The sequence below is a fragment of the Anolis sagrei genome, chromosome 1 (genome assembly GCF_037176765.1).
Source record: "Anolis sagrei isolate rAnoSag1 chromosome 1, rAnoSag1.mat, whole genome shotgun sequence".
NCBI classification, from domain to species: Eukaryota; Metazoa; Chordata; class Lepidosauria; order Squamata; family Dactyloidae; genus Anolis; species Anolis sagrei.
The window spans coordinates 101,614,549-101,626,785 of record NC_090021.1 but is presented as its reverse complement, the minus strand read 5'-3'; positions in this window follow the sequence as shown (position 1 = coordinate 101,626,785).

The following is a 12,237-nucleotide window of genomic DNA, read 5'->3' as shown; positions in this document are numbered from 1 at the left end:
GATCATCACAGTGACTGATTGCAATCCAAAATCTAGTGTGTATTATATTTAATGTCCACTTATATATTTCACACAATGGAACTGGATTATAGCTGTTAAAGCAAAAACATGTTTTCCCATCCTCCACCCCGAGATTCTAATTCAACCAGTTAAAGCCCAACAAAGCTCTGAAACCATATGTTGACCACCCATGATCTAAAACCTCTAGTAATAAAAAACATACTCAACTATGACATCAAATGTTATGAAACTTGAATGAAAAATGGGGTTTCTTTCTATCTTACATCACTATCATGAGTCAGTAAAAGCTGCCTTAATTATTGTAAAACATTTTATTGCAAAAAGAAAGTTAGCAAGTTTATTAAACTAGATTCCAGTTAAAGTGGTTCATAACTCAGACAGATGCTTCTCCACACCCTCACTGTAACATTTTAATTGCTTATTTTGTTTTCTTAATGTTTCAATTAATGTCATATGTTTTTATATATTTATTTAATTGTACTGTTAACTGTCTTAAATCCAGAGATGAAGAGGAAGGGAAATTATAAATTAAATGATTGAATGAATCAATAAAATGGAGCTTAATATAAAAGAAGATTTTCCCTATCCAAAACAATTAAAATATATTTTGTTCAAATAAAAAATCCAAAAGAGACATGCACAAGAAAAGGAAAAGGGAGAAATCACCAAAGAGGAATTCGAAAAAATAACCAACATATGTAGGGGAAAAGTTGATAAGGCTAAAGTGAAAAATGAGCTCAGACTTGCCAGAGATTAAAACCAATAAAAAGGGGTTCTTTGGTTAGGTCAGTAGAAAAAGGAAGAAAAAAGAAGTGGTAGGGCTTCTATGTGGAGAAGGTGGTGAAATGATAACAGGGAATAAAGAAAAGGCAGAGTTGTTCAACACCTTCCTTGCCTCATCTTCTCCCAAAAGGAGACTGGTGTTCAATCTGAGCAATATGAAGCAGACAAGGTAATAGGAGAAATGCAACCCAAAATAGGTAAAATAGTAGCCCAGGAATTCCTGCCTAGTTTAAATGAATTCACTTGTCCAGAACCAGATGAACTATTTCCAAGAGTATTGAAGTAACTAGCAGAAGTAATTTCAGAACCTCTGGCAATAATTTTTGAAAAGTCCCAACAGACCATAGGAAGGCAAATGTTGTCCTTATCTTCAAGAAGGAAAAAAAGAGGACCAAAACAATTACCGTCCAGTCAGCCTGACGTCAATACCAGGAAAAATTCTGGAACAGATTATTAAGGAGCCAAACACTTAAATCACTTAAAAGGGAATCTGGTGATTACTCAAAGTCAACATGGATTACTCAAAAACAAGTCATGCCAGACTAATCTTATCCCTTTTTTGATGGAGTTACAAGCTTGGAAGATGCCAGAAATGCTGTGGATGTAGCATATCTTGATTTCAGTAAGGCCTTAAAGAATGTCCCTTATGTCTTTCTTGCAAACAAACTAGTCAAGTGAAGGCTAGGCAATGAAACATTAGGAGATTGAAGCTACATAATTGTCTGAAAGCTCTCTAATTTATCAGGGCTCTTCCACACTTACCTAAAACCCAGGAGGAAGTGGGTTAAAACAACCTGCTTCCTTATGGATGTCTGTCCCCACTCCCTCCCACAACCCTTAGCTTTCTCTTAGGGATGGCATCCAGCCAACCCCCAGCCCCCCATTTCCTCAAAAAAAAACTTACTGGAGGAACCTGTCCTCCTCCCCCTCTCACTTCCTGACGCATCATTTTCAAACATCAGGAGTATTCCATGGAGGGGCCTGTTTTCTGCCAGAAGACCTCTCCAGTAAGATTTTGGGCTCTAGGAGCCTGAAGAACTGGGATGGTTGTGGGGATTTGTCCCCAGAACAGCAGAAGTCCTCCTTGGAGTCAATCCCCACAGGGCCCACACCTGGAAGATTTAAACCAGAGTTTAAGGTCTAGATCTTTCCAAGTATTTAATTATGTGGGATAATCTGGGAAAGTTATCTTCCTGAGGGAAAAATCTGTGATGCAACAGAGAGGCTGACGAGGCTCATCAAGCCCATTGACTGCTATCCCTTCCTTTTGGTCCACAGAGGAACCAATGACACTGTGCAAGGTATGCTCTTCAATATATCACAAGGGATTATGAGTCTCTGGAATCCAAAAGATCTTGGTTCACATGTCATTTCTTCTCTCCTCTCAGTTGAAGGACACAGCCAAGGAAGGGGAAAATAATTATGGTGAACAACTGGCTCCACAGATAGTGCTACCAAGAACAATTTGTATCATGCCCTTCATGAGAGTTAATTTTTCTCAGAAAATGAAACAGCAGGAATAGATGTCTGATAGCCAGCCAAGTCCTCCTCCAATTCAGCTAGAAAAGGAGCTCAAAGTAAGACACACTCTCAATCCCTGAGAGTGGTAAGGGTATCTGCTGCAGACTATCCTTGATTTATACCAGGCATCTCCAAACTGAGGCCCTCTACCTGTTTTGGCTTCCAACCCCAGAAGCCCTAGCCAACTTGTTCAATGGTCAGGAATTCTGGGAGTTGGAGTCCCAAACAGCTGTAAGGTTGCTGTTTGAGGATGCCTAATATATACAGTGAAAGTTGTGTGCACAGAGCTGTGAAATGCAATTTGGAAATACTGAATTTATGATTCTTGAGCTGATTACTGACTGCTTTCTTGATTGTTTGGACTCTGTTCTGATTTACAGCTTCTTGACTCTGGACTGTTTGATCTATCCCTAAGAGAACAAGATCAAAATTCAAAATGACCTTAATAGATTGGTGAGCTGGAATAAAACTAACAAAATGATTTTCAACAGGGAGAAATGCAAGATCTCACACTTAGCCAGAAAAAAAATGCACAGATATAAGATGGCTGGAATACAGTATATGTGAAAGAAATCTAGAGAATCTGAGTAGACCACAAGCTGAACATGCCTCAACAGTGTGATGCAACAACTAGAAAAGCCAATGTGATTTTAAGATGCATCAATACAAGTATAATATTAGATCAAATGAAATATAGTGTCAAGATCTAATTCCACTCTATTCTGCTTTGGTCAGACCTTACTTGGAATATTTTTCTGCACACAGTAGTTCAAGAAAGATATTGAATAACTGAACTATGTTCAGAGGAGAGCGGCCTTAGCCAGTTGGGCATATTTAGTTTGGAGAACAGAAAATGAAGAGGTGATATGATCACCATATTTAACTATTATTTGAAAGGGTGTCATATCGAAGATGAAGCCACTGCTCCTGCTGAAACCATTGACTTTATCACTTGAGCTTGCTATTCCAGTGCAGTTGTGTTATCCTTGATCAATTATATATATTACATAATATTGCAATTGCAGCATTATTTTTTAAAAAGCAAAAATAAATATACAAATATTAAAGGAAACAGGAAGTTTGGAAATAGCAAATGGGTTGGTAAAGGGGGAGGCAAGAGAATCCACACCCTGACATCACTATATTGTTGACATGCCAGCACAGAGCCAGAATTGGCCATTCACATCAAGGTATATGGCAGGAATGTTGTGTTATTGGCAGCCATTGATTCCAGCCATTTTAAACTCATTTGGTAAATAGGACTCATTTGTTATTCCAGACCTTTTTGATGTTTCTGATCACATGCTGATTATTTTAAATGCTGCTTTATCTCATATATGGAATGGTTTGATTATATATTATTTCATAACAAATGCTTAGGCTGCATACTCCTTGAGGTCTTTTCCAAATCTATTATTCCATGATTTCAGCTCCTCCCTTTGGATTTAAATGGTTTTTTCACCATGTCAGTTATACAATAATTTTGGTGTAGTCTTATTGGGGTTTTTTTTTTAGACATTTGCCTATATTTCACTACCTTATTGTTTTATTTTGTATAATAACCTGGAAAGCTGTTGTATAAGTGTCTTATAAAAACAAACAATAGTAGCTGTCATCTTAAACTAACTTACATTCATGAAAAGTTGTACTGTGCTGCTGTGTAATGTTTGTATTCACAGGAGGGAAGAAGAGACATAGTTACGACTTTGGGAGGGGAGCTACAATAGCGTCTTGTGTTGCATTGTGCAATGGATCCCCTGAACACAAGGCATTGTAATGCTATGAGTCCAGTTGCAAAATGGGGGTTCCCCATTAAAGCATTGCATGTCATGTCAGAAATATAGCTATATAACTATAAAATTGCAAACTGTAATCCCTGGTTCAGGATATCAGGCACTTAAAACATATATGGGATTCAGAAGAAGAAGAAGAAGAAGAAGAAGAAGAAGAAGAAGAAGAAGAAGAAGAAGAAGAAGAGGAGGAAGCTTTATTTATATCCCACCCCCCTTTCCCCGAAGGGACACGGGGCAGCTTCAATGCAAGAAAACCTTATTTATCGTACCCTATATGAATAGTGAGTGCTGGTTTAGGGAAACTGTCCACAGTTATCAATATTTTCTTACCAATCTTCAATATTAATGTTACTGGGCTCATTATTTGATTTGTCTGCATAGGCCAAATTTGTCCTTGTGAAATTGATATATAATGTAAATATTTTGCAGTGTGAGCAAAACTTAGACTAAATATGTAGAAAGCTGAGTGTGTGTATTGGGGTAAGATTATAATAACAGAGATGACATTAATTCTTCATTGATTTTAGTAACAAATTTCTTGATCAAAATGCATGTGATGCAAAAAATAAACGTGTATGCCTGTGTACCCTTAATGTAAATTAAGTTTTAATGACAACACAATTCTTGCACAATGTCAGCAAAGTTTTTAAATCATTCAGAACCAATAAAATGTTGAGCAAGCCTGAGTCTAAAAGTATAAAACCACCTTGTTCAGAAGCAGGCTGCTGTTTCCCAAACATTTCTTGAAAGGTCACATATTATAGATAGGATATTCAGTACATCTCGGTATCACACACTTGCTTAGCACAGCAGTGCCAGGCCTAAGAACTAGAACTGTGTTGTCATTAGATTAATCTAGAATGGGAATTAGGACAAGTTTTGGACCATGACTCCCAGAATCCTCGAGTTATAATGGACAATATTGGCTGGAAAGTCTTAATTCTGAATTTCTAAGACAGGTTCTTCACAAATATGTATGATTAGGAATCATAGAACTGACTAGCCCAACCAATCTAGCCCAATTCCAAATCCAAGGCTAAATTATTCCTGATAAGTTGCCATCCAACTTTTACTTCAATTCTAACAACGTCTTCAGTACACACAGAGAGAAGATAAAAGCATCTGGAAATCCAATGAAACAGTCAAAACATAACAATAATTTCTCAATTACTCTCTGGCTCCTTTTTTCTCTCTCCTGATAGTAGATTCCATGATTCCCACCCAAATGTATCTGTTGGAATTCAGCCTGTGATTGTGTCTAATGATGAGGGTACTCTGGATGTTGGGAATGACAATTATGTTTCTGAGGTTCGTGTATATAATGATGTGTATAATGATGAGGTTGCTCTACATGCAGAGAATGACAATGGGATTCCTGTTCAAAGTGTCTTTTCTGATGAGAATGTTCCTGATGGGTTTGGGGATGATGCTATGGTACCTGGAAGAGGGCTTGAATTGCTACCAGAGAATTCCCAGGACTTTGAACCTGAGACGAGCTCAGCACCTGGGCCAGCTGCAGAAATTAATGAGCCCGTAGATAGAAGGCATATTTTCAGTCAGCACAGGCAAACAAACCAATTTCTCAGGTGTTCTGTCAGACTGAGAGAGAGATTGATAACAGAGTCAAGGCTGAAACGAAATCCATTCCTGGCCACTTGAGGCATAAAGCAGATTAGGGGATAAAAGTGCCAAGTACAGAATCTATAGTCAAATGAAGCAATGTTGGAATTGAGTCAAGGCAATCCAAGGCTTGCCTTGGATAGATTCATGTGTTAAGTGCCTTGTTTGATTTCATGATTCAAGTTTTGAAGTTTTATCTTGGAAATTTCTGTATTTGTTTTTCATGAACTCCGATGGACTAATTTCCTGGACTATTTGTTTCTGCTTATCTTTCTACCTAATTGTATTTACCTATTTTTATGAAGTGTTTCTTTTTACTGCTATTGCTTTTTAATTATCTTCAATAAACTGCTTGCAATTGTACTCAGCTATGTGGTGGTCAGAGGGCTTTCCTAACCTTGAGTGCAACAGTATCTATGTTTATTAGTCTCTCCTCCCCTCTCTCTCTTGTTGCCATGATTTACAGTGCAAATCTACATATGATGCACATGTACTCAGACATAAGACCCACTGTGTACAGACAGGATTAATATTTAGCAAGTGCACTTAGGATTGCTGCCTCAATTATATAAGTTTTTAAAGGATAAATGGAGTCCTTCACCATTTTGGTCTCCATGATTTTATCAGAAATCACCCATGCTCAGTATTTAGACTATCAGTATCCTCCTAACATAGCCAAATGACCTTTTCTTCATCTAATGGGGGGAAGAGCAACACGGCAATGTGTGTTGCAGCCTTTTCCTCCATCTAATGGAAACAGGGCACCAATGCAACTTGTTCTGTCCCCACCATGTGATAAAAGAAGGAGGGAGTACGTGTAGAGTGCCACAAGGCAACTGCCGGAGAAACTGAACAGAGGCCAGGGACCGTGTGGTCTTTAAATCTCAGGTCACTTTGGTCAAGTAAGAAATCAGTCACAAGCATTTTGTAATATGCAAATATATGAGGCTGATCCTCCTGTTAGAAACAAAGTTAAAAAGTTGGCATTATGCTAAATTTTCTTTTACCAGAAGCTGGCCACTTGGAGTGCCTCTGGTGCAAGAAGGTCCTCCATTGTGTATATGGCAGGGCTCAGACTGCATTGTAGTAAAGTAAGTGGTCTGTGGTTTGCTCTTCACACTTACATGTCATGGACTCAACTTTATAGCCCCATTTCATAAGATTGCCCCCCCCCCCACATCTTGTGGTACCATAGTCTGTTCAGCACCTTCCAAATCACTCAGTCTTCTGTGTGCTCAGAGGCGCTTTTTCATCCAGTATCAGCTACTGATTGAGGTTCCTGGTTTTAGCCTTGCACTTTTGGACTCTCAATAAGTAAGATTCAAATGACAGACTTCTGTACTTGAAATAGAGAGGGAGAAATTTTATCTTTTGCCTCAGTGAGCAAGTGCCTTGAGTGTTGTCCTTGGCCACTATAAATCATTCTAGTGTTCATCAGTGCTATATGTCATGAAAGTGGTACTGGTAAGCCATATTACAGGACTATCTGTTCTGAATGATGTTATACAAGTTCTACTAGAATCCAGTGCTAGTATGAAGATATATATCCAGAGCCAGCACAGTGTAGTGGTTCGAATGCTGAACAAGGATTGGCCAGGGTTCAAATGTGCATTCAACCGCAGGAACCACAGAATAACTTCAGGCAACTCACACTCTCTTGGCCTTAGAGGAAGGCAATAGTAAAACCTCTCCTGAAGAATTATTTCCAAGTAAACCCCACGAATGAATCATTTTAAGGCAGACTTGGCTTGAAAGTTTGTAATGGCAAAAACATTTTAGCAATGCATTCAGTAAAAGTACTGGTGTGGATTTCCTGTTCATGATGGACATGGAAATAGATTTTCCTCTCTAGGACTTTAACATTACAAAAAGTAGATGTGATGATAATTAGAGGCAGGACTGTGGCTGATGGGTTATAATATTTTGTGAGGTTTGATTATAATTCAGCATATGGGTCTTCTTTAATGCATTAATTCACCTGCATTCAGTTGTTGTTGTTGTTGTTGTTTTAAAAACGAACCATATACATAAAAAGGAAAGGATACTTCTATATAGCTGTGGGGAAGTGGTGTCATTTGGTTTGCATTTCTTTCAATCTCTATTTGTTTACGTGTGCATAAAGGCACTGAAGAAACCTGATGAAAAAAGCCCTGGTGGAAGCAAAATTATCCCAGAAACCAGGCCTCATCTGTTTTACAGGCGGGGCATGAAGATATATCACAAGGAGAACACAGAAGTTTCTCAAGGGCTATAAAAATGTCAGGAAGGATGCTTTGTTAAAAACTCTTCAGAGACTCTTTTTCTTCTTCCATCCAAGCGGGGCTGGGGGGTGGGATAAGCACCTGCTTTTTAATCATATACTTCAAGAATGAAAAGAATGATTATTAAAGTTCTTGTGCTTTGATTAGAGTGAGTTCTGCCCTGAAAAGAGGCAGAATGGCTTATCTGCAAAACTCTTGCAAACCTAGTAGCAGCAAATCTTCCACACACAAAATGACATATGGCCATGATGACATTTCGACAATTGCAGGGAGCTGAACTCCACTTTCTGCTGAAGTTAGCACTTACATTTTAAAACTTTATCATTATGAGATTTTATCATAACAACAGCTACATTGATCCAGCAGAAGAACAGGAACTGAAGCAGACTGTGTACACATGCTGCTTGCCTCTTAGGAAGGCCAAAACGCCAGGTTTCAGAATGGTTATAGGCTTGCAGTTTCTGTTCACAGTCAATGTGTCAAACAGGTTTTTGAACAGTGCCTTCCTCTCTCTGCTCTGTTTTTGCTATGTACTACCAATGGACACATGGAGGACAGTTTCTATATACAAGTACACACAGGCATAGGGCAAATAAACATTTATCAGTTAACAAAATTAAGGTAACAATATTTAGCACATGTGACTGTTTTTGAACAGTGCCTTCCTCTTATTGCATGGATATTTCAACCTACACATACACACAGCTTGGAGAGAGAACTCATTGCCACAGTCTGTGTTCCTTGGTCAAATAGATGTATTTTTCCAACTTTTTCTTGTATTTTGGGTGCTTTTCATGGGAAACAACAAACCTGAAATGTATGTATACAATTTAGGAATTATTGGATGTATATGTGCTTTAAAAAGCAATAACAATCGCTATTTGAGTGAAGCAAAATCACATCTGGTGGCACTACAATACCTAAAGACTGTTTCCAACCAAATTTACACTAGAAGTAGCAATTCTCCCCACTTGAATCATCACCATCACCACCAATATCATCTACAAAGTTTCTATGCAGATGTTTGAGCAATCAAACTAAGTCTAATTTTTGGCTAACCTCAGTTCATAAATGTGCATTATGAAGCAATCAATGAATTAATGCAGTTGTTGTTGTGTGCCTTCAAGTCATTTTCAACTAATGGCAACCCTTAGGAAAGCCTATTTTGGGGTTTTCTCTGAGGCTGGGAGAGTCTGGCTTGCTCAAGGTTACTCAGGACTTCATCATAACTGATTCCCCTCCCTCTTTTCACCAAGTTTGCCAGCAATTTATTTTATTTATTTATTTGCTGCATTTGTTGACCGCCGTTCTCAGCCCTAGGGCGACTCACGGCGGTGTACAACATGTAAAAAAGACAATTTACAATATAGCCATAACAAAATATCAACACATCACTAATACCACAATAATATAATTACACTAAGCAATCCGCTCCGTCTCATAGTAGAATCATAACCAATCTCGTAATCCGTATTCCGTTCCGGTCGCCAGCAAAATGGAAGGTACACACCAGCAATCACCAGCAAAATGGAAGGTACACATTGTGCCTTGCAGCAAGCCACACACCTCTCCCTGCTTCTCATATCACATGGGGGAAGAGTGACAGATCAGGGTAGGGCACATTGGTGCCCTATTCCTTTCCCCAATAAACAGAAGAAAGTGTGGCAAAGCACACTGGTACATTATCATTTCCCCCATCAGATGGGGGAAAGGAGAGAAAGAGAGTGTAGTTCTATCAGAACCACCAAAAAGATGAATTACTCACCATGATGGTGAGGAAGTTTCTTGCAACATTTCCTCACTGCTTCACCCACAGATGGATTGGGGCCTCGGCCTGCATCATCTGAGGAGGTGTATCTAGATCTGTGGCCAAAGAGGAGCCCCAGTGTGGCATGGGCAACCTCCCCCCTCCCCGTGATGAGGAGGTCAGTGAGCAGGGATTTGAACCTGATGTTCCAGAGTCCTAGTACAACACTTAAACCACTACAGCACAATGATTTATGAAAAATAAATGATTAAATGCATAAATATGCAGAAACCCAAAGTTTGTTTTCTGAGAGGAATTCAACATTATTGATGGCCTAGATCAAAAAATGTACTATGGTCTTTGTTTTAACCTTCTCAGGTGACACATCCAGGGAAATTCTGATGAATCTGCCCATGTAGCAATCCTCAATGAGTGGCTCTTTTCTTTTAATAACATTTTGGAAGATATGCAATATTCCGATTTTTATAAAACATCTTGATCTGTTTCTATGGGGTACATAAGCCTATTTCATTGTTATGAACAGTTAATCATTGCCATACTATCAAATTCATGCAAATAGCTTGTTATGAACTGGAAGTTCTCCATTACTCAAATCTAATATGGCTCCCATTACAGGCAACCACCAAGCTATGAACAAGATAGGTTCTGTAAGTTTGTTCTTAAGTTGAATGTGTTTGTAAGTCAGAACAGGAACATTTTTAAGTGTAATTCAAGCCACACACACACACACACAAACTAGGGTAGTGCAAAATTTTAATTGTTTATTGTTAGTTGGATCTAATTAGTTAGATCCATACATACAAATATGATATCTGACGCACTGGCGTCGCCCACACCAAAAATTTAAAAATCAAAACTTTCACCTGTTATTTTTTGTGAGTTATGTAAACATTGCAACTCTCTGTGTCACAGTTTTAACTCACAGAGCAACCAAGTACAGGGCTGAGAGTGAGGGAGAGGAGGCAGAGCCTTGGCCATTGCTCTTTAAATTCCCAAGTGTCATGCCACAGCCTCCATTTCTGATAGGACAGGGAAAGTTAAAAGAGCTCCACACTGGGTTCAGTTTAACTTTACAGGCAGGCAAGATAGTATTATTGGCATTAGGCATGAAGGCAGGCACTGAGAGAGAGAGGAGAGAGAGAGAGAAGGAAGGAGAGTAGCCTACTAAGTTTTAGCTTCTGTAGCTGAGAATTCAAAAGGCTCTGCCCTAAAACACATTTCCCAGAATTCTGCTTGCTTCCTACATTAAAGCCTCAATGTAAGTGGGGTCTCTGCCTGTGTCTCTCTGGGCTGGCCATGTGCCAGAGGCACTTTTTCCTTGCCTGGCCATCCAGCCAGGCATATCTCCTGCTTGACTTCCCACTGCAGGGCCCCCTCGCTGCCTCCTTTGGGGAAAGAGCAGGGCTTCTCCTTCCACTCCAGCCTCACCATCTTCCTCAGGGCCCTTTGTGGGGACCAAAGCTAGCCCTTTTGGTGGAGAAGCAGCACCTGCAACAGAGATCTGGAGACATTTACAAGACTTTCATAACTCTTTCGAAAAGTCATAGGTCAGTGTTTTCAATCTTACGGGGGTTTTTTTTTTTTTTGCGTGCGTGCCTCTTGCGTTCCTTAATATTGCATCATATGTACAAATCTTACAAAATAGAGACGATGAACAAGACAGAAATGAAATTTGTTCATCCCTTATACATATACATACATGCTTTGCATAGCATAGGGAATGGATAACACCCCTTTGGTGTTTGTTTTGCTGTCTGTGTCCCTGTTCAGAAGACTTCACCTCACTTTCAGTCCCTGTGAGAATTGAATTTTGAAAAATGTGGCTTGATGTGGAAGCAAGAATTAGTGAAAAGTTTCAGTAGGACCCCTTTTCCCCATGATAACTCAGGAGTGAATTTCCCTTCTGAGAAGTAGATTTTTCTCACTTCTTGTTGTCTCACCCCCTTTCTTAACAGTGAGTCATTTGTAAGTCAGATGTTTATAACTCAGAGTCAGCAACTTTCTGTACTGGTAGGTCAGGGTGGGCAAACTTCTGCCCGCACTACACACAACCCCTTGATCCCATTTTTTGTGGCTCATGATACTCCACATTAATCCAGCAAAGCCCATTTTCATTTTTTTCTATTTTTGCTCCTAAACCTTACATAAAACATGTGAAAATATCCCCATTGCACTCCCACAAACAACTCACAACTCTGTACTACCTCAAATGCCTCTACTTCTCTCTGTATTTCCTGTTGCTATTTTGAGAAAGACTGTAGAGAACACTATACATATATGGATTTTGGAATGGGAACATATGGCCTGTAGGGAGCTCCCACCCCTCAAGCAGTTGTCCTTCTCCTACTAATGGACCATATTCAACCACAAGGCCTGTGTATATCAACCGCAAGAATATAGTGAAACTGAAACTTTTTGAAGGAAAGGATTTGTTTTCCTAAGCAACACTACAAAAAAGTCAAAAAATGCT